This window comes from Mauremys mutica, chromosome 1, assembly GCF_020497125.1.
Source record: "Mauremys mutica isolate MM-2020 ecotype Southern chromosome 1, ASM2049712v1, whole genome shotgun sequence".
Classification (NCBI taxonomy): domain Eukaryota; kingdom Metazoa; phylum Chordata; order Testudines; family Geoemydidae; genus Mauremys; species Mauremys mutica.
In genome coordinates this window covers 46,761,636-46,785,291 of record NC_059072.1, presented here as the reverse complement: position 1 = coordinate 46,785,291, position 23,656 = coordinate 46,761,636, and the positions used below count along the sequence as shown (strand labels likewise).

The following is a 23,656-nucleotide window of genomic DNA, read 5'->3' as shown; positions in this document are numbered from 1 at the left end:
TCACCTCAAACAGTTAATTAGTCTGCCTTCATTTTTCCCCAGGCCCCACTCACTACCAGACTTTATTGTTTAGATGTGAAGAGGGAACACAGGACCTGATCCAACTTCCATCAGGAGTCTTTCCATTGGCTTCAACTGGCATCAGATTGGGCCTTTTGTTACATGGTAAATGATTATGTAGGTTGCAAAGCATTGGAAACCCTAACACCCTGCCTTTTCCTGCATCAGTAACCCCTTAAGTATTTCAATATAATGCATTTCCTACACAATGGTTTATAAAATTATACAGCAAAGTGTATGATAAACTCACATAATGATACTTCATGAAGCAAAAGACCCTATCATTGCTGCATGCACTCATGTGGGGAAGAGTTAAAGACAAGACACTCAGAGTTGAGGCCACAGCCACCTTGTGATTAATATTTTGACCTTGCCATTTTACTAATAATGGGTCAAATCCTGAACTCCTTATTTCAGCATTATCCATCACTCCATTTAAAGTTTTGCCTGAATAATTTTTAAAGTAAAATCTGAGTAAGTACCTTAGGATTTTGCTCATAGTTTTATCTATATCTATATCTATATGTATATCTATCTATATATAATTTTCTTTTAAAAAAAGTCCAACCAACCAAACAAAAAACCCAATAAAATTTTGGAGAGAAGTACAACCTCAACAGCAGGCAAAGCTTCTGTAGGAGATTAAAATAGCAGCTGGATTCTGTTAAAAAACAACTCCTTTTTTCTTTGAGGTCTTTCAATCAAGTACTGACCAGGACCAGTGTAGCTTAGCTTATGAAATCTGACAAGCTCACAGCCCATGGCTGTAAGATAGTGATTTTTTTGTTGATGTATTCATTGAAGCTCTAGGGAACAAAATTACAAGATCCGGCATCAAACAGAGGTCTCCAACATATTGCAGAGCACTGCATCTAGGCCACCAGGCAAGATGTCAATAATACACATATTTTACTTTGATTTTATTCAACAATCATTACATTGTTAAGACCAGCTGTTTCTGTCAAAGAGAAGCATCAAGTGTACATGCTCAGGTAATCTCAAGAGGCACTGTGTACAATATTTACATCATCTTACTTTTATGTTGAGATGTATATTTTTCTTATAAATCAATTTGATCTATTAATTACATTTACTTTCGAGCATAACAATGATTCACAGTGGGTTTGTTGGACACAAGTAGCTTCTTTTTATTTTTTTTTTAATTAATTTTTTTTCATTGGTATCAGTGGGAGAAAACAGGCTTTTATGGTCTGAGTCAACACAACTAAAGTCAATGTGAGTTTTCTCGTTGACTTCAACAGGAACAGGATTGAAGCCTTAAAATTTAAATGTCTCACAGCTGTCTTAGTGCCCTCTAGTGATACTTAGAGCTACTGTTGAAAGAAACTGGCAAGGACACAGAATTCTCTAAAATTCATAACAAAAGTCTACTGAAAGTGTGCCTTCTTGTATTCGGAGATACAAATGTATCTCTTGAATGTCAGGCCATTCTGATATTTTTTCCCCTAGCAGAACAGGTAAAATATTGCAGTATCAAAAGTTTTGAAAACTCCACAGAAGAATTGCAATTGAAGAGGCCCATTCTTTATTTCTTTAATGACTAACACCCCAAATTTCTTTTTCTTCTTCTCCAGGGTCTCAAGCTTCCTAGTAATTACTGGAATCACCTTTTTCTAAAATGGAGTGGAGTTTTTACTTTCTATAAAGGAGCTATTGGGTTAGGTTTGCTTGCTCATGAAGGAGAAAAAAATCTAACTGCTCTTTTCCTATCATCCAAGTTAGAAGAGTCTGGGAGCAAAGTAATAGCCTTTATGCCAGACCTCCTGCAGAAATGCCTTCCAGTTGTGATATTCTCCAAAACACAGTTTTGCTTGTTCATAGCCTGAAAACTCTTGGCCTTATGTGGAGAGATACTGAGGACCCACAGCTCCCATTGAAGTCAAGGTGAGGTGCGTGTTGTGCCATGGGCGTTTCAGAATAAAACCTGTAGTAGCCTAGTTAACTACCTAACACTTGTTGGCCAGATCATTCTCCCAGTAATCACAAAGTGGAAAGAACCCTCCATGCTGATCTTCTCTGTTCTGTGTGAACAATGGAGCTTCCACAGCACATCACTCCAACCTCAGACCCTGCAGAGTGTTTTGATGTCTAATGCTGGGAAGAAGTGGGCCAACAACAAGAAGGTGCTGGCTGGGAGAGGGTGGGAAGGAAGGCACATTGTTTTTCCTGGACACCATCAGAAAAGACAGTGGAAGGTTAATGCATGCAGCCTGATAGTTCACTAATTGTTCCATGACTCCCCTCCACATTTGGGAAACCCCTTTGAAGAGAAGACTCCCAGAGGTGGCAGCAGCAGCAGCTAAGGCAGCAGCTCCTCCCAAAACATTCTATAAAAACTCCACCGCCCACCTGTGCCATAATAACTGGTTTTCTGCATATAAAAGCCAGGGCTGGCGTTAAGGGGTAGCAAGCTGGGCAGTTGCCCAGGGCCCCAGGCCACAGGGGGCACCGTGAAGCTAAGTTGCTCAAGGTTGGAATGGTTTGGAGAAAACTCCATGAGGCAATCCTGAGTCTGCCTCTCCCCAGGCCACCACCCATAGATATTTGCAGTAGATGGATCATCCCAGGCTTTAGTCTCCTGTATTCCAGAATTCTTAAGGAGTCCATGAATAAATGGATAAACAGGATTTGTGGGGCATAAAACTTAAACAGATGGCAGGGCAGAGATTGCAGGAGACGTACTGGCATCCAGGTTGAAAGGGAGATCCCGTTTTGGGGCTATGCCAAAGACTTTCAGTGCTGAATGGCTCTGTCAGCCTGCAATAGACTAAACCCAAGAATCTGAACGGTTAGCTCAAAGGACAAAGGAAGTTAAAATAAAGGCAACTCATTTTATTATTGTTGTGCTCTGTGAGCAACTGACTTTGACTCTCATGACATCTTAGCAATCTCCCTCCCTGTCAAAGCCTGTTAGTGAACATTTTGAGAGTAACAAAGGGAGCAGTAACTTATTTTTATTTTATTTTAGTAACTGATTTCCTTTGCAGTAGGAAGAATGTTTGTATTTCACTCCAAGGGATAAAGCAAAGCAATGAGTACTACTACTACTACTTCTTCCCCCCCTCTCCCCATTGGACCAAATTCTTACGCCCTTGCTTAGATTTTAGCCATGCTTTACTCAGGCAAACTTTCACTAAGGGCTTGGCTACACTCGAAACTCCAAAGTGCTGCCGTGGGAGCGCTCCCGTGGCAGCGCTTTGAAGTGCGAGTGTGGTCGCGGCGCCAGCGCTGGGAGAGAGCTCTCCCAGCACTGCAGGTACTCCACCTCCCCGAGGGATTAGCTTACAGCGCTGGGAGCCGCTGTTTACACTGGCACTTTACAGCACTGTAACTTGCTGTGCTCAGAGGGGTGTTTTTTTCACCCCCCTGAGCGAGAAAGTTGCAGCGCTATAAAGCGCCAGTGTAGCCACGGCCTAATTTCAGGCATTCAGTGGTGTGCTTGTGTATCAACTAGGTCATTAATCACTTCAATGAGAGATTGTTTCCCTGAGTTAGGAACTGAGTAATGATCTTAGAGCTGTTACCAGAGTTTGTAATACCCTCGTCTGTGGTTGGAAGCAAGATTTCTTTTTCTGGAGATGAGCCTAAGCCACAAAGTTCTGATCCAGATGGTTGGATGCTGAAGGGTCTCTCAAGGCAGACATTGGTTCTGTCTATTAGAGAGGTGTGCTGGTCATTAATCCAGAGCCTGAACCAGAGCAAAACTTCCCCTAAGTGTTGTGGATGTCTGGATCCAAGCTTTTCGTTCAGGCTCATTTTCAGTTCTTTACTGTCTGCTTTCATTGTAAAGGCTGAAATTTAACTTAGGGTACGTCTACACTTACCTGCCGGTTCGACGCGGAGAGTTCGACTTTTCAGAGTTCGAACTATTGCGTCTGATCTAGACGCGATAGTTCGAACTCCGGAAGCGCCGCGGTCGACTCCGGTACTCCACCTCGGCAAAAGGAGTTGGCGGAGTCGACGGGGGAGCCGCGGAGTTCGACCCCGCCGCGTCTGGACGGGTGAGTTGTTCGAATTAGGGTACTTCGAATTCAGCTACGCTATTCACGTAGCTGAATTTGCGTACCCTAATTCGACCCCCACCCTTAGTGTAGACCTGCCCTTAGTTGACTATATAAACATCATTGACAACAGTACAGAGTTGTAAACGAAAGGCAATATTCTTCTCTCTAGTCTACAAAGCAAAACTCTTATATCTGTTTATTTTCTTTCCATTTAGACAATAAAAATTACCCAGACCCCCGGTGTCCCTGGTTATAGTTACAGAACCAAGTATACCCTTCCTACCAATCAGCAGCCCTAAATACAAGTAACACCTCCCCAATGCACTGGCCAGTAGGTCCTACCGTCATTAGGTATACAGCGTGACTCTCTACTCTATTTTCTATCTTAACTAATCTCACTGATGTATCTATCTAGGTCCCTATGCTATGTTCATCCCTGTGGTATCTAGGCACCTGATGCTACTCATGGAATTCTCACTGGCATCAGAGATCTGCACTGTACGAAATCCACAATGTGGACTGAAGAGAAGAACGTTGAGTAACTGGTAAATAGTCATTTGGTTAGTACAACTGTTTAAAGATTAATAAAAGCAATTCACTTCAGAGGGTGGGAAAGGATTCAGACCTAATCAGAGCATCATCCAACCTACTAAATTGATAAATGATTTAGTGAGTGCAAAACTGCCCTACTGTATTTCTGTCACTGGCACTGGACTGTGGAAATTGTAACATGCTTGTCATGAGCAGAGGAAAATAATGTGTATCACAGAAGCATATGAAATAAGTGACTTCACTGTGCTGTAACTGTGGAGTGCAGCTGGGAAGTACATCCGTCCTGCCCAAGGTGCACATAACATTCCATTAAATGCAGTAAACTGACTTTGCAAAACATGCATAGTGAGAGGAGTATATTTAATCTTCTCCTTTCTTTTCTCTGAGAGAGACACAGAAGCCTATTAATTAAATCTAGTTGTAATCATCCTAACCAGGTTCCACACACTGGGGGTGAAATCCTGGTCCCACTGAAGTCAATGGCAAAACTCCCATTGATTTCTGTTGGGCCAAGAGTTCACCCTAAGTTTCTTAGCTGATATGGAGCTCTTACAATTGAAGATCAAAATGGGGACCACACTCTGACAAAAGAAGAATATGTGTTCCACACATAAAGCAAAATTTCCCCCTTGGATCCACACAGCAGATTTTCTCTCCAATATTCTCTCTGTGCAAAACATTTGTAGGAGTTGCACACATAACAGAATATCAGAGCAGAGATCTGCCATGTGGATTTGAAAGCAGCATTTTGCCTTCAGATTTTAATGCATTTGTGAATCAAGATGCAACATTTCATATCAAAGGCAGAAAGCAGTATACAACAGAGAGCTTTGTCATCTAGCTGAGATGTTTCTGGGGTGCCTATCACTGTAGTATTTAAGGAATGTGGAAGATATTTATATTCCCACTAAAAGGTATTTATTTCATTTAAAAAAATCTATTTCCACAAGAGCCCTGAAGAGTTTTGTTTTCTGTGAAAGCTATTTACAATACATAATTATTCTGAAGCAGAAAAAAATGTGTTAGTACATTTGCATGCCCTCTTTTACAGTATGCATCTTCAATTGCAATAGAAATTACACAGTGAAAGAGATTTGTCATTATCATTGACTCATTTATATGGCCCCAAAATATCATTTTGTGTAGGTGGAGTGGGTACCTGAATATCTCCAACACATGTTGATTTGTTCTGTTACTACATGTTCTTTGAAATCATCAACATACTGAAAAATGAATCTGCCATATGCCTAGACTCAGTCATTTTTATTCTGCCTAATACACAGCTCCTAATTAATAGAGCACTAGATTCTGCCATCTTAACTCTTGTTGAGTGGTACCTTGCCCCACAAGTAAAGTCATAGATTTAAGAGAAGAGACCATTATGATTATCTAATCTGACTTCCTACATAATTCCATCTAGTCAAACCTGAATCAAGCCCAACACCATGTGGTTAGCTATATATTTTATAAAAATATTCATATTTCTTATCCAGTACACCAATTCTGGGATTAGGGTGGTCTCTCAAGGTAACTGAGACCATCTACAGATGACTCAGAAAAGACAGAAATAGATACAGCTTCTGCTCCTCTTTGAAGATTTATAAATGTGCAGATAATAGAAAATAACAGTATTTTTGAATGGTGCAAAAATAAATCAATATTTTTTTCTCCTTAGCTGCTGTAAGATGATTGTGAATGGTTATTAGGAGTGGATGTCAAACTCTGTGCTTTATATATCAGTGTTGTTTAGTAGACTGACCTCAGAACTGGGAGCCTGGAATGCTTGAGTTCTAATACTGGCTTTGTTACTGTTTCACTCTATGGCTTTGGGAAAGAAACTTCACCTCTTTATGTCTCATTTTCCCCATGTGTTAATAATGCTTACTCATCTATTTCAAGGGGAGGCTCTGAGGATTAATTACTTATTGTTTGTCGAGTGCTTTGAAGATACAGAAGTGCTGTATAATTGTTATTATTAGATGTAAGGTTATGTGACTTTGATGTTTCACTAAAAATGAATATTGAAAAGTCCCATTTCCTTTTATTCTCATGCATGCATATAATGCTGTGTGAGCTGCTAAGGTGTTTGCAGTATATATATCCTTTCATTTTGGAGGCATGGATGAAAGATGTCACACAAAGAAAATGATATTAAAACAGCAATAAGAGTCTATCAAACTCTCCAAATCCTTGAACATCAGAAATAAGCTTGAAATTCCAGCCTTAAGACACCCTTCAACACTTAGGAATTCTGGACCAGATTCTGAACTCTATTACACCAACGTATATCAGTGTAACTCCTTTGGGGTGAAAGGAGCTACTCTGATTGACACTGATGAAGTGGAGATTAGAATCCAAAATCTGTATTGTGCCAGTTGGTGAAGCATACTAGTTAGTACATATGTGTACCCTGTCCTCATCTGGGCAGAATCAGACCAGAATAAGTGCTAGTGCTTATGGGCCTGGCCTGGCTCCCATTTTAGTTTATAGGGTGCATTCTCAGTAGGCCACACCCTTTGTTGCTATAAATGATCAGTGTTCCATTAAAGCTAATGGAGCTACACATTTACACCAAGTGACCCATTGATTTTAATAGGATTAGATTGAGCCCTATGTCATTCCTCCAGTGACAAAAAGAAAAGACGGTTACTCACCTTTGTAACTTGTTCTTCGAGATGTGTTGCTCATATCCGTTCCAATTAGGTGTGCGTGCGCCGTGTGCATGATCTTTGGAAGATTTTTACCCTAGCAACACTTGGTGGGTCGGCTGAGGCGCCCCCTGGAGTGGCGCCACTATGGTGCCGGATATATGCCCGTGCCAACCCAGAGCCCCCTCAGTTCCTTCTTGCCAGCTACTCCGACAGAGGGGAAGGAGGGAGGGTTTGGAATGGATATGAGCAACACATCTCGAAGAACAACAGTTACGAAGGTGAGTAACCGTCTTTTCTTCTTTGAGGGCTTGCTCATATCAATTCCAATTAGGTGACTCCCAAGCCTTACGTAGGCAGTGGGGTCGGAGTGAGATGTCGCGGAGTGAAGGACCGTTGAACCAAATGCAACATCACTCCTGGACTGATGCACTATCGTATAGTGGGAAGCAAAGGTATGTACTGAAGACCAAAGGCCCTGTGTGTGAAGGTCTGCAAGGTGAGTGCCTCAGCCCAGAGATGATGCATCTGTGGTTAGGACTAGGGAGGGCTGTGGGGCATGGAATGGCATCCTCTGCATACTGAGTTGGGGTTCAGCCACAAAACCAGGGAGGTTAAGACTTCCATCGGTACCATGCGCACTGTGTCTAAATTGTCCCGGCCTGAATGGTACACTGATGAGAGCCAGGCCTGAAGTAGACGGAGGCTCAGTCTGGCATGTCTGGTCACGAAGGTGCAAGATGCTATGTGTCCCAGTAGACCGAGGCACATGCATGCTGTCAAGGTCGGGAAGCTTTGGAGGCCGTGGATAATGCTCGCCATGGACTGGAAGCGGGCATGCGATAGGCACAACCGGGCGATATTTGAATCCAGGACTGCTCCAATGAAGTCTATTCTCTGGGTCGGCTGCAAAGTGGACTTTTCGACATTGAGCAGCAGGCCCTGCTGTCTGAAGAAGCTCATGGTGAACTGAACATGAGATTGCACCTGGAGCTCGGAGCGACCCTGAATGAGCCAGTTGTCGAGGTATGGAAACACTTGGATCTGATGTTGACAGAGCGAGGCAGCTATGACAGCCATACACTTTGTAAAGACCCTTGGTGCCGTGGATAGGCCAAAGAGGAGGATGGTAAATTGGAAGTGTCGTTGGTTGACCACAAAGCGAAGGAAGAGCCTATGCGGTGGGTAAATTGCTATGTGGAAGTACGCGTCCTTCATGCCGAGGGTGGCGTACCAGTCTCCAGGATCCAGGGAAGCGATAATGGTCCCAGCGAAGCCATGCGGAACTTCAACTTTACCATGAATTTGTTGAGACCGTGCTGGTCCAGAATGGGCCGTAGCCCCCCCCCTTACCTTGGGGTTTAGGAAGTAACGGGAGTAAAACCCCCTGCCCCTCAGTTCCTTTGGAACCTCCTCTATAGCCCCGATAGTTAGGAGTGTTTGCACCTCCTGTAGGAGGAGTTGCTTGTGAGAGGCGTCCCTGAAGAGGGACGGGGAGGGAGGGTGAGAAGCAGGGGACAAACAAATTGAAGGCGGTGTCCACTTTCCACCGTGCGTAGGACCCAGCGGTCTGAGGTTATTTGGGACCACGCAGGGAGGAAATAGGAGAGGCGATTGGTAAAAGCTGGGGAAGGTTCCTGTAAGGAGAGTGGTGCTCTGCCCTCGGGCGCATCTTCAAAAGTTTTGTTTGGGCCTCACCGATGGTTTGGGGGGGCCCTGGTTCTGGCCTGTCTGAGGACCAGACTGCCTTCTCCTACCAGCCTGGCCATGTCTTCTAGAGAAGTCCTGTCTCGGCCGGGGGTTAGGGTAGGTGCGCTGCGGTTGGGGTCGGAAGGTCCTACGTTGTGTCACCAGGGTATGCATGCCCAATGAGCGCATGATGGCCTGGTTATCCTTCAGACTCCGGAGTCTGGAGTCAGTTTTATCTGAAAATAGCCCCTGGCCATCAAAGGGCAGGTTTTGAACTGTTTGCTGTACCTTCGGTGGAAGACCGGACACCTGCAGCCACGAGATGCAACACATAGCTACACCCAAGGCTAGAGTCCTAGCTGCTGAGTCTGCCGCATCTATCGAAGCCTGCGAGGATGCCCTGGCTACTTTCTTGCCCTCCTCTAGCAAGACCCCGAACTCCTCCCTGGACTCCTGAGGAACCAGCTCTTTGAACTTCCCCATTAAGTTCCAGGTATTATAATTATAATGGCTCAAGAGGGCCTGCTGGTTAGCCACCCTAAGTTGTAGGCCGCCAGTCAAATAGATCTTGCGCCCGAATAAATCCAGATGTCTAGCATCCTTGGATTTAGGAGCAGAAGCTTGTTGACCGTGTCTTTCCCTCTCATTAACGGACTGTACAACGAGGGAGCACGGTTGGGGGTGAATGTACAAGTACTCATAGTCCTTGGAGGGGACCAAGTACTTCCTCTTCACCCACTTGGCAGTGGGAGGAATAGACGCCGGAGACTGACAGATTGTAATGGCATTAGCCTGGATAGTCCGAATAAATGGTAAGGCTATACATGTGGGGGCATCAGCCAATAAAATGTCCACCACCAGATCCTCGACCTCCACCACTTCCTCCACCTGGAGGTTCATGTTTTGTGCCACCCTACGAAGCAAGTCTTGGTGCGCATGGAGATCTATAGGTGGTGGGCCAGAGGAGGATGGGCCCGCCACCACCTTGTCAGGGGAGGACGAGAAGGATACGCTTGGGACTAATGGGTCCTGGGGCAAGTCTTGCTGGGGGAGGGTCCGGCTGGCCTAGGTCCTCTATGCTAGGGGCATGGGCCTGAGCTGAAGGTAGGGCCGTTGCCTCCAAGCCCCTTGAGTGGGGCGACTGACAGTGGCCTCCAGGACCCGAGGTTCCGAGTGGGCAGAACGAGAAACTGCTGATGGGACACCTTGGGCCTGATGATATGCCCAAGGGGTCCAAAAGGACCATTGTGGGGGTCCCTGAGCAGGATCCTGCCCCTTGTCCTGCCATTGGCTAGCTCTGTCCATGATTTGGTCATGGACGCGGTAGCCATTCTCCAATTGGGACGACCTCGGGTTGGGGCGGGAAGGCCAAGGTGGAGCTGATCACTCATGCTGGGTTGCACTGTCAGGCATTGTTGGCCCGCACCCTGGAGACGGAGATCGGTGCTGCAGTCTCGAGCGGTACCACGACCTGAACTGGGACCGATGGTCGTATCGGTGCCGGGAGGTAGATCTGGACCTCGAGGAAGAACTATGGGCAGAGCGGCGCTGGGAACGACTCCAAGGAGACCAGCGCGTGGATCGGGACCATGACCTGGACTGGGACTGAGATCGGTGCCGACCCTTCTCACTCTGCGATGGAGGGTGCATCATGGAGGGCTTCCCTATTGATGGGACAGCCCGCATTGGCGGTACCAAAGTTTGAGACAGTCCCGGCTCGGTGAGTGCAATCAGGTCACGAGCAGTGGAGAAGGTCTCCGGGGTGGAAGGCATGCCGAGCTCAACCACTGTGCACACCAGGGAGCTTATGTGCACTGGACTCAATGGCGCTTGTGGCACCGGAATCAATGGTGCCAGAGTTGTAGCCTTCGCAGGGCGGTCCGGCACGAGATGCTGCTCCAAGGGGGGCACAGGCGGTGCCGGCAACTGTACAGGAGCAGCAGGTTGCTTGTGCTTCTTCTTGGCTCCCGGAGACAGCAAGCGGTGATACGTTGGTAACGGTGCTGGAGACGTCCGGTGCCAGGAGTCTTTGCCAGTGCTGGGTCAATCCGGTGCCGGAGGCGTGTTCGGACCGATGGCGCCGGGTCTCGGCGTGGGGCCGAGGGCATTGGGCTAAGTGCTGCTTCTATGAGGAGCTGCTTCAAACGAAAGTCCCGCTCCTTTTTTGTCCAAGGCTTGAATGCCTTACAAATGTGGCACTTATCTGATTGATGGGATTCCCCCAGGCACTTCAGACAGGAGTCTTGGGGGTCTCCCGTAGGCATCGGCTTCAGGCAGGCCGAGCAGGGTGTGAAACCTGGAGACCTAGGCATGGACCTGGTATTGGGAAGGAGGGAAGGGGAGAAGCCCCTTACCTCCAATTACTGTATACACTAACTAGAATCATAGAATCATAGAATCTCAGGGTTGGAAGGGACCTCAGGAGGTCATCTAGTCCAACCCCCTGCTCAAAGCATGACCAAATCCAACTAAATCATCCCAGCCAGGGCTTTGTCAAGCCTGACCTTAAGAACCTCTAAGGAAGGAGATTCCACTACCTCCCTAGGTAACCCATTCCAGTTCTTCACCACCCTACTAGTGAAAAAGGTTTTCCTAATATCCAGCCTAAACCTCCCCCTCTGCAACTTGAGACCATTACTCCTTGTTCTGTCATCTTCTACCACTGAGAACAGTCTAGATCCATCCTCTTTGGAACCCCCTTTCAGGTAGACCCCTCATTCTTCTCTTCTGCAGACTAAACAATCCCAGTTCCCTCAGCCTCTCCTCATAAGTCATGTGCTCCAGCCCCCTAATCATTTTTGTTGCCCTCCGCTGGACTCTCTCCAATTTATCCACATCCTTCTTGTAGTGTGGGGCCCAAAACTGGACACAGTACTCCAAATGAGGCCTCACCAGTGCTGAGTAGAGGGGAATGATCACATCCCTTGATCTGCTGGAAATGCCCCTACTTATACAACCCAAAATGCCATTAGCCTTCTTGGCAACAAGGGCACACTGTTGACTCATATTCAGCTTTTCGTCCACCGTAACCCCTAGGTCCTTTTCTGCAGAACTGCTGCCCAGCCATTCGGTCCCTAGTCTGTAGCAGTGCATGGGAGTCTTCCATCCTAGGTGCAGGACTCTGTCCTTGTTGAACCTCATCATATTTCTTTTGGCCCAATCCTCTAATTTGTCTAGGTCCCTCTGTATCTTAGCCCTACCCTCCAGCGTATCAACCACTCCTTCCAGTTTAGTGTCATCTGTAAACTTGCTAAGGGTGCAGTCCACACCATCCTCCAGATCGTTAATGAAGATATTGAATAAAACCGGCCCCAGCACCGACCCTTGGGGCACTCCACTTGATACCGGCTGCCAACTAGACATGGAACCATTGATCACTACCCGTTGAGCCTGACCATCTACTACAAAAGCTACTATTAACTACAATTAGAAACTGCTAACAACTATACTATGACAACTATCTACAGGTATAAACGAGCAAAGAGCTAGGGAAGTGGAGATCAGCTCCACAGTTCCAGCAACCGTCATGGGCGGTAAGAAGAAACTGAGGGGGTGCTGGGTCAGCAGGGGCATATATCCGGTGCCATAAAGGCGCCACTCCAGGGGGTGCCTCAGCCAACGCACCAAGTGTTGCTAGGGTAAAAATATTCCAACAATCGTGCACGTGGCACGCGCACACCTAATTGGAATTGATATGAGCAAGCACTCTAAGAAGAACATGTAAATCATACTGACAAGAATGGCAATTCTCCTTTAATATCAATATTAGAAGCCTGTGCATTTGGAGCTAAAATTCCTTGGTTCTATCCCCGTGGTTGCAAATATGTAGTATACCTGACTTCTAGGAGGTGTTTATGTATGCTGCTATGGATTTACTCCAGCAGCACAATATGGAATAATTTTGCATAATTATTACACTAGCTCTGATATCCTAAAGCATTACATCCTATTGTATGTTACCATGAGAATGCTGCAGCACTTTCTTGTGATAATGAAGAAACTAATGTGTGTCACCACCATATGGCTGCCTCTGAATGCCTTCATGGAAAAGTTGCTGTGGAGCATTTCCATGGAAAATTTCTCCAGAACTGGACCAATTTTCCACAGCAATGTTATATTTTTTTGAGTGAGAGCTCTACTGAATATTTCAGTAGGGGTACAACAGCCCCATCATTAAACAGTTTGCTGTTACGTGGGTGTTGCTAAGTATTAAAACAATTACTCAGCAAAAAAAATTGAAATTCTGTTTGAAAACAGCAGGCTTCTATGCACTGGGTTATTGCAGCTTGTGGGTGACGCTGGTTCTCTGAAAGTTACTGAAGTCCACAGCAAGTGATTTAGACACCTCTGGATTCTAAAGACATAGAGTTCGCTGTGCAGAGAAAGCGCTGGGCACAGCTGATGGGGGAAAGCCACAAAGCAGCTGTTAGTGTCTCCCTGATCCCGGGGCTGGTCAGCAACCATTTCTGACCAGTGCAGAGCAGGTTTAAGGTTGTTCTGCGCTAGATCTTGCTGATTATGGCCCCAAAAAGCCAGAGAGCCAACCGGAGATTGCTGGAGTGCATTCAGCTTTGGCCACAGATCCCTCCCTCCATCTGCCCCCAGGCCAGGTGCCAGGGGAAGGGTGTCATAAGAGGGGAATTTCCAGCGGGAGAGATCCACCAGCTTTCCAGCCCCTTTGCTTTTAAATAAAAAATTAAATAGAAATATAAAATACTAAAGGCCTAATCTTAAAATTAAAAGGCCAGATTGTGACAGGCATTTATAGACTCATAGACTTTAAGGTCAGAAGGGACCATTATGATCATCTAGTCTGACCTCCCGCAAAATGCAGGCCACAGAATCTCACCCACCCACTCCTGTAACAAACCCTTAACCTATGTCTGAGTTATTGAAGTCCTCAAATTGTAGTTTGAAGACCTCAAGCTGCAGAGAATCCTCCAGCAAGTGACTCCTGTAGGTTCAGGGCTGGCTTTAGCAAGTGCGGGGCCCAATTCGTACTCACCCAGCGGCGGTCCGGGTCTTCGGCGGCATTTTGGCAGTGGGTCCTTCACTCGTTCTGGATCTTTGGCGGCACTCAAGGACCTGCCGCTGAAATGCCGCTGCGTGACTAAAAATTAAAACGGCGATGGCGCGGGGCCCTCTTAGGTGTGGGGCCCGATTCCGGGGAATCAGGCAAATCGGCCTAAAGCCGGCCCTCTGGGTCCTCACTGACCAAGGACAACCACTGTGGGTGGGGTGTGGTGAGGGAGCAGAGAGAGCCACAGTAGAGGATTTTTTGGTTGTAGAACTCAAGAATCTGAAGCAGAGGACACTGCCCAATGTACTCTGGGGTCGGTGTTTTGCTCACGGATTTATGTTTATATATCCTGCTTGTGGTATTTCCCCTCATTAATGTTAGGTGACTTCCCTCCTTTCATTAAAAGTTTCTTTTCTACATTCAGACTCTGTGATTATGAGAGGAGAAGTATTGCCTCCTAGAGGTGCAATGGGGTTGTGTGTAATTTTACCAGGTTACTGGGTAGAGGCTTGAGCCAGTTCTGTGTTGTATTTTTGAAAAGGAACCTCTAGATATTGAACCCAGCCCTCGTTGCAGCCAACTCCACCTGTCAGAAGGGTTACACATATATCATGTAATTTGCATGAAAAAGTGGCATTTTCTTTTCAGCAGAGTGCTGCAGAGAAGTCTCATATTACTAAGACACCATTATTTTTTTACAAAAGGCATTACAGTACATGAAGAAGTATTTTCAGTAACTAAATCTACCTGACAACTGTCAGAATAAAGAAACAAATTACATGTTGCAAAGCGTTCTCCTTGGTTTTTCAATTCTTTGTTCACTACTAATTTCAGAATTTCAAAAACTAGTAAATCTCTCAATCATTAAAGAGAATTAATGAGGTTCTTCTGCACTTCTCACTTTGCTGTAAGTCTGCTTGGAACCAACCCAAGTTCCCAAAGTTTTTGTTCTAGGAAGTGTTGGTTGCAAAATTTAAGATGAAGTCTTTGGAGGCTGCCTCTGCTTTGGTTCATCCAAAGCGCTAGCCAGGAACATGTAGGGGATTTTCCTAGGATAGTAATTGCATTAATTTAAAATATGTGTGATTCATTTTATAATTAGGGCCCTACCAAATTCACGGTCCATTTCGGTCAATTTCACGGTCAGAGGATTTTAAAAATCTTAAATTTCATGATTTCAGCTATTTTAATCTGAAATTTCATGGTGTTATAATTATAGGGATCCTGACCCAAAAAGGACTTGGGGGGGCTGCAGTACTGCTACCCTTACTTCTGCGCTGCTGCTGACAGCGCTGCTGCCTTCAGAGCTGGGCAGCTGGAGACTGGTGGCTGTTGGCTGGGATCCCAGCTCTGAAGGCAGAGCCGCTGCCAGTCGTGCAGAAGTAAGGATGGCATGGTATGGAATTGCCACCCTTACTTCTGTGCTGCTGCCTGCAGAGCCGTGCCCTCAGTCAGCACCCGCCACTCTCCAGCTGCCCAGCTCTGAAGGCAGCAGCACAGAAGTAAGGGTGGCATGATATGGTATTGCCACCTTTAATTCTGTTCTGCTGCTGGTGGGTGCTAGGCAGAGATGGCTTTCACCTTTCGAGGAGGGGAAAGACCCTATTTGGACACAGACTGGCTAACCTAGTGAGGAGGGCTTTAAACTAGGTTCGATGGAGACAGGTGAGCAAAGCCCACAGGTAAGTGGAGAACATGGAGACCTGGGAGATGGGTCAGAAATAGGAGGGAGCGTGGGCTATAATGGCAGAGAGAAAGGAGGGTCAGGGCAAAACTGGGAGGAAAGATCAAATCAGTATCTTAGATACCTATATACAAATGCGAGAAGTATGGGTAATAAGCAGGAAGAACTGGAAGTGCTAATAAATGAATACAACTATGACATTGTTGGCCTCACTGAAACTTGGTGGGAAAATACACATGATTGGAATGTTGGTATGGATGGGTACAGCTTGCTCAGGAAGTATAGACAGGGGGAAAAGGGAGGAGGTTTTGCCTTATATATTAATAATGTACACACTTGGACTGAGGTGGAGATGGACATAGGAGACAGAAGTGTTGAGAGTCTTTGGGTTAGGCTAAAAGGGATAAAAAACAAGGGTGATGTCATGCTAGGAGTCTACTACAGGCCACCTAACCAGGTGGAAGAGGTGGATGAGGCTTTTTTTAAACAACTAACAAAATCATCCAAAGCCCAAGATTTGGTGATGAAGGGGGACTTCAACTATCCAGATATATGTTGGGAAAATAACATAGCAGGGCACCGACTATTCAATAAGTTCTTAGACTGCATTGCAGACAACTTTTTATTTCAGAAGGTTGAAAAAGCTACTGGGGGGGAAGCTGTTCTAGATTTGATTTTAACAAATAGGGAGGAACTTGTTGAGAATTTGGAAGTGGAACAAAGGGCAACAAGAAGACTTTTTATCAATACATTAGAAGCAAGAGGAAGACCAAGGACAGGGTAGGCCCACTGCTCAGTGAGGAGGGAGAAACAGTAACAGGAAACTTGGAAATGGCAGAGATGCTCAATGACTTCGTTGTTTCGGTCTTCTCCGAGAAGTCTGAAGGAATGCCTAACATAGTGAATGCTAATGGGAAGGGGGTAGGTTTGGAAGATAAAATAAAAAAAAACAAGTTAAAAATCACTCAGAAAAGTTAGATGCCTGCAAGTCACCAGGGCCTGATGAAATGCATCCTAGAATACTCAAAGAGCTAATAGAGGAGGTATCTGAGCCTCTAGCTATTATCTTTGGAAAATCATGGGAGACAGGAGAGATTCCAGGAGACTGGAAAAGAGCAAATATAGTGCCCATCTATAAAAAGGGAAATAAAAACAACCCAGGAAACTACAGACCAGTTAATTTAACTTCTGTGCCAGGGAAGATAATGGAGCAAGTAATTAAGGAAATCATCTGCAAACACTTGGAAGGTGATAGGGAATAGCCAGCAAGGATTTGTAAAGAACAAATCACGTCAAACCAATCTGATAGCTTTCTTTGATAGGATAACGGGTCTTGTGGATAAGGGAGAAGCAGTGGATGTGGTATACCTAGACTTTAGTAAGGCATTTGATATGGTCTTGCATGATATTCTTATTGATAAACTAGGCAAATACAATTTAGATGGGGCTACTATAAGGTGGATGCATAACTGGCTGGATAACGTTCTCAGAGAGTAGTTATTAATAGTTCCCAATCCTGCTGGAAAGGTATAACAATTGGGGTTCTGCAGGGGTCTGTTTTGGGACTAGCTCTGTTCAATATCTTCATCAACGACTTAGATATTGGCATAGAAAGTATGCTTATTAAGTTTGCAGATGGTACCAAACTGGGAGGGATTGAAACTGCTTTGGAGGATAGGGTCATAATTCAAAATGATCTGGACAAATCATTTAATAAAGACAAATGCAAAGTGCTCCACTTATGTAAAACTGATTGTTCCTTCCTATACAGAATGGTAAGAGACTGTCTAGCAAGGAGTACGGCAGAAAGGGATCTAGGGGTTATAGTGGACCACAAGCTAAATATGAGTCAACAGTGTGATGCTGTTGCAAAAAAAGCAAATGTGATTCTGGGATGGATTAACAGGTGTGTGTAGTAAGAGGAGGCCCTAAGATTTAATAAACCTTGGTATCAAAGGCCCAGTTGAAGCCTGAGGCCTGAACTAAAGTATGGTCAAGGCTTTGCTAACATAAAGCAAAGTTAAGCTGTGAGCCAGAGGCAGGCCCTGTTCACAGAAGTTGGCAAGGAAAGGGCTGATGTTGCATAAACATATATTCACCTAGTGTAGTAAAGTATAAACATGGTACCAGAACACACTATACTGGAACATTCCACAGATAACAAGGAACAGGCCTGGGGCGGTGTCTTTGTCCGGCCAAGGGGGCAGTGGAAAGTCCCGCCACTGACTGAGTCATGTCCATTGCCAAGAGGCGCATATTCATAGTATGCCCTGAATTAGGCTAAGAAACCTATAGTGAACTATTATTGTGTCCAATACGGCAATAAACCTGGTCGACGTGCCTTCGTACCTTACTAGACTCTGTGGTCATTGGGTGTTCTCTTCGGGTCTGCTGTGTCAACTATCTGCAGAGCTGGGGAAGCACACAGAGGGAACACAAGCACGCAGCCAAGTGATACTAACAAGGAGACAGCAGAGCATCACACTGGTAGCACTCTGACAACACTGGTACAAACAAGTTACACATCACTCCTGACGTATGAGGTGCAACCCCTCTACGTAGCAAGGTACAACCCCTCTATGTAGTAAGGTGCCGCCTCTCACCTTGTACATGTTGGTTTGAACAAAACAACTCTATCCATCATATTACCCTTTTGGCCCTGTCATTGGGATGGGTCGGCCTGTTCCTTGTTATCTGTGGAATGTTCCAGTATAGTGTGTTCCTGTACCATGTTTATACTTTACTACACAAGGTGAATATATGTTTATGCAACATCAGCCCTTTCCTTGCCAACTTCTGTGAACAGGGCCTGCCTCTGGCTCACAGCTTAACTTTGCTTTAAGTTAGCAAAGCCTTGACCATACTTTAGTTCAGGCCTCAGGCCTCAACTGGGCCTTTGATACCAAGGTTTATATCTTAGGGCCTCCTCTTACTACAGTGTGTTGTGAGCAAGACACGAGAAGTCATTCTTCCGCTCTACTCTGCACTGGTTAGGCCTCAACTGGAATATTGTGTCCAGTTCTGGGCACTGCATTTCAAGAAAGATGTGGAGAAATTGGAGAGGGTCCAGAGAAGAGCAACAAGAATGATTAAAGGTCTAGAGAACATGACCTTTGAAGGAAGGCTGAAAGAATTGGGTTTGTTTAGTTTGGAAAAGAGAAGACTGAGAGGGGACATGATAGCAGTTTTCAGGTATCTAAAAGGGTGTCATAAGGAGGAGGGAGAAAACTTGTTCATCTTAGCCTCTAAGGATAGAACAAGAAGCAATGGCCTTAAACTGCAGTAAGGGAGGTTTAGGTTGGACATTAGGAAAAAGTTCCTAACTGTCAGGGTGATTAAACACTAGAATAAACTGCCTTCGGAGGTTGTGGAATCTCCATCTGTGGAGATATTTAACAGAAGGTTAGATAAATGTCTATCAGGGATGGTCTAGACCAGGGGTCGGCAACCGGTGGCTCACGGCTCGCCAGGGTAAGCACCCTGGTGGGCCGGCCCGGTTTGTTTATCTGCCGCGTCGGCAAGTTCGACCGATCGCGGCTCCGACTGGCCGCGGTTCGCGGTCCCAGGCCAATGCGGGAGGCAGGAAGCGGCGCGAGCCGTCTGCCTCCCGCATTGGCCTGGGACCACGAACCGCGGCCAGTGGGAGCCGCGATCGGCCGAACTTGCCGACGCGGCAGATAAACAAACCGGGCCGGCCCGCCAGGGTGCTTACCCTGGCGAGCCGCAAGCCACCGGTTGCCGACCCCTGGTCTAGACAGTATTTTGTCCTGCCATGAGGGCAGGGAACTGGACTCGATGACCTCTCGAGGACCCTTCCAGCCCTAGAATCTATGAATAAACTATATGCTATTGTAGTTTAAGTGCTCTTAACCTTGCAGTAAGGGATTTGTGTCTGAGGGATTTTGTGCCTTGTTTAGGATTTTTAGATCATATTGTAGTAGGGATTATTAGTTACTTTAATAAAAGATACTTTATTTTGGAAAGAATACTGCCTGTGTCAATTACTTTATCAAAAGATTATAGCTGTGTCCTTTGGTGATTCCTTAACAATCCCTGGAACTTTTACCTCGGGAAGAACAGACTAAAGAGGCAATAGGTGGGTTATTATAGCAGCGCCCCCAAATCCATTTTTCAAGGTAACAACCCAACTCTAGTTAACAACACCATCTTGCAGTTTAATTATAAATAAATATAGAAGTAGCATCCACTATATAGTACAGTACAGGCGTTCATCATCCACATTATATGACATAATGTGATATGTCACTTTGTTGTACTCACTGCTAATTCAAACAGTAACTAGTGTCACCAATGGAGGTAAGAAAAAAGCTCCAGTATATGAAAAAAAACCTACATGACATTTGAAAAAGATATTGGGTTTTTACCAACAAAAATTAAAATGCATTTGCATTGTTCAAAATCTGTTTATAAAGGCATTACCAGATGTACATTATTTGACTGCCAATTTTCTTCAAGTCTCTCATGATGTTAGTACTCTGAGGCGGGGGTGGGGGGTGTTTGTTTTTTCCTAATGAAAACACTTGCCTTTCCAATCAAATAATTGTCTACAGGCCTCTTACTGGACAATGCCTAACCAGTGTCTAACTTGAATCTCTAATTGTATCTTTTGCAATTAAGGCTTTGTTTGGCTGAAACTTTATTGATTTATCAGGCTGAACTGCCAATCACAGTTTTAGCTAAAAAATGGAACTACTTCAGAAAAGCTGACATTATGACTTTGCATCGTGTATTTTTATATATTCATGCAAGGTACTCAGAATGTGCCATTTATTGAGCTGAGAATGTTTCTGGAAAGTCTATATCCTTTAGGTGGGTGTGATGGGGTGTACTTGTACCGCACTGGACAAGAAGAGGTTAACCCCATACTTTGGGTAGAGGAAGCCATGCCCCCTTGATCCTACTGGGCATGATTCCAACTGGAGCATCAGTATAAAGAGGAACAGCCCAGCTCAGTCAGGGCTGACTGTCAAAGAGAGAGGATGTATGCTGCAAGCTCTGCCCGGGAGCTGCTGGAGCCCAAGACCACAGAGGCCAAACCCGCCAAGATCTATTCTAGACAGACACTCTGCTACCTGCAAACACCCAGGAAGCATTAGAACTGTTGGGAGCTTCACAGGCTGGAGACCCAGGAGAGATGGAGACCATGCCACTGGAAGACATGATAGGAAGTAGCCATGGGGAACTAGACATTGATCCAGTTGTAGGACCAGGAACTAAGTCAGCATGTTTCGGTCGGATCCCCGCTGACCCAGCGGCAAGTACATTTGCTGCTGGCAGGGCCCTGGGCTGGGACTTGGTGGAGAGGGAGGACCTGGGTCCCCCTGCCCCAACCACCTAGCCTATCCCCCTCTAGCCATCAGCCCTGTGAGGAAGGGCAGCCATATTGACTCTAGCAACTAAGCTGCGTAGCCCTGCTAAGGAGGGCAGTCATATTGACTCTGGCCACTAGGCCATACCGCCCTGAGACTAAGGATAGTTAGGTGGATGCAGCCTCTGGGCTATAACACCCTCTTCCCCATCCCAAAGGGGCCCAAGGTGTATTTGCCCTGCAATAGTGGTACTGATGCCTGTTTTCTGCTCAGGGCTTCTGCTGGCCTCAGAACATCTTTCAGTTGGATAAATAAGCCTCTTTAAAAATTGTTAATTTCTTTCTGTAATGGAGTAGCTCAAACAGAACAAAAATTTGTTACAGTGAATGTACAAATGAGAGGTATTGCAGAGACTAGATATCAGTTACCAGCTCTGCTTTAGCTGGAAACTGAAGATAATTATATGCCTCCCCACCAAACACATTTTAATAATCCAATCATGTCATGGCTTAGATTTTATGTCTAGGTTTTCAAAGAAACTGGAAGCATATTTCAAAAATCACTTAAGGTGGTTGCCTTCGGTTTAAAAAAAAAACGTTTCAAAGCTATGTCTGCTTTTATTAAGCCAAATGCATTTTCAGTATTAACAATACAATAAGTTTTATAAAAAAAATCTCTTCCATTATTTACGGTATCTGCTACTCAAATGATGTTGCTCTATTCGTCTAAATAATCAGCGTTCTTAGACTGAACGTGGGAAACAATATTACATAGCAGTTATGAAGGAAAGAGAGACCTTCTACATAAAGGCTTTCCATTTTAATTTCAGTACTATGCCTTCATTCCTAATCCAATGGTAGTGTTGCCTGAGTAAAAAATTGAGATAGGGTCCAAAATCACCATGAATTTGATCATGGATTTAATGGACATGGTACATATTCAGTGAAAAATAGTCATAACAGTTTAGGAAAGTTATAGCCTCCTGCCAAAAAAATAGCTTTATAAAAAATTAAATTTTTTATTATTTCCCATTTCCCATTGTAGCAAAGAGGCGTGGTCGCCCTCGGAGATTAACAGCGAGGGACAGCCAGAGGCCCTCTGGTGGGCGGAACCAGAGAGGCCATGTTCACCATACCAGAAGCAGAGGGGCAGGACAGGAACAGGATCTATAAAAGGTGGGACCTATAGCTCAGTTGGGCTGGAGCTGCCAGGGAAGACAGATGCATCTAGCTGCACCAAGGACTGGCGAGTGCTCCCAGACCTGCTGACTGATGGAGATGCTGAGGAACTGCCTCCTGAGGACGGGCCACAGCTGTTGGCCAACTGAGGAGCTGCCATGGCTGCCACCTGAGGACTGATCAGAGGTGCTGGCTGACTGACACTGAAGAGCTACTGGGGCTGCTGCTGGCCACCTACTTGGGGGAGACTGAGGACAACTACAGTGTAAAGGTACACTGTAGTGGGGATGTAGGAAGTAGCCCAAGGAAACTAGACAACAGTCTGGTTGAGTGCTGTCCTGATACAAGGTCAGCGTGTTGTGGGTGGATCTCTGTGGACCCAGTGGTGGACCACTCTGCCACTGTTAGGGCCTTGGGCTGGGATATGGTGGAGTTGGGTGGGCCTGTGTCCCTCTACTCTCTGCCATCCCATGGGGTTGCAGCCTCCCCACCATAGGCCAGGAGGCCTGTCAGTCTGCTGAGCTAGGACACTAGACTGTGTTTGGTGCTCACCCTGGCCTGAGCCCTAAACTCTTACCTGCTCTATCCTGCTTGAGGGCTGAAACTCTAGACTGCTTAGTGCCCTGAGCTCTTCACTGCTCTACCCTGCCTGAGGGTTTGTGCCCTAGAGACAGCTAATTTCCTCCTTGTACAGACTGCCATTCGAGGTGCCTGACAGCAAAGAGGTGTGGCTGTCCTTGGAGATGGCAAGTGAGGGATGGCCATGCACGCCTACATGCTTACACCCATGATTCTTCAGTCATTTTTTCCCCATGTGCATAACAGACCATCACCTGTTTATTCACCCCAGGAGTGATTACAAAATACCAGTCAGTCATGTATACACTGTACACATTCAGAATAATAGAAGATAATGTTTAGAGCTCTTGGGAAGAACAGATTGCATATGTTAGCTTCATGGCAGCAGAGACTTGCACATTGACAATCAATTTGGATATTATGCTCCCATTTACAGTAGACGTTATTCATAAAAAACAGAGCTAATTTCAGCATCTGGCTCATCACTTCTGCAGTGTCTGAGAAAATGGAGCACCTTTTTAAAGACACAACGTACTCCAGTATGTCATGTGATGATTTTAGCCAATTTTTGGCAAGAATAACTAATGGAAATGAGTATATTTGCATATGAATTTTTTTTTCCTGCATATTAATTTATTCTCCTTTTATCACTTTAAAAAATTTGTTATTGAAGGAAAAAGCAACCAGGTGGGAGAAATCACAACAATGCTTTACCTTGACATGTGGAACATTTGGCTTGACACACTACCCTGGAACTTTTATTTGCAGGTTAACAGAATAAATATGTCACCAAGGTAATACTCGGGGTCTCTTGAATAGGAAAAAGGAGAGAACTGACTATATTGCTTACAGTCCCTTGCAAACTCATCTAGTTATGCACCACTGCAGTAC

The 23,656-nt window shown here is 45.4% G+C and overlaps 1 long non-coding RNA gene across 2 annotated transcripts; it reads left to right on the top strand.

Moving 5' to 3' along the window:
- Positions 1–1,584: 1,584 nt before the first annotated feature.
- On the top strand, positions 1,585–22,309 carry LOC123373343. Of its 2 annotated transcripts, none has more exons than XR_006580673.1 (3): positions 1,585–1,965; positions 4,501–4,645; positions 22,053–22,309. It is a non-coding gene; the product is annotated as an uncharacterized LOC123373343 (long non-coding RNA). The 2 variants fall into 2 exon arrangements; XR_006580669.1 differs by having other exon boundaries at positions 1,585–1,970.
- Positions 22,310–23,656: the final 1,347 nt, after the last annotated feature.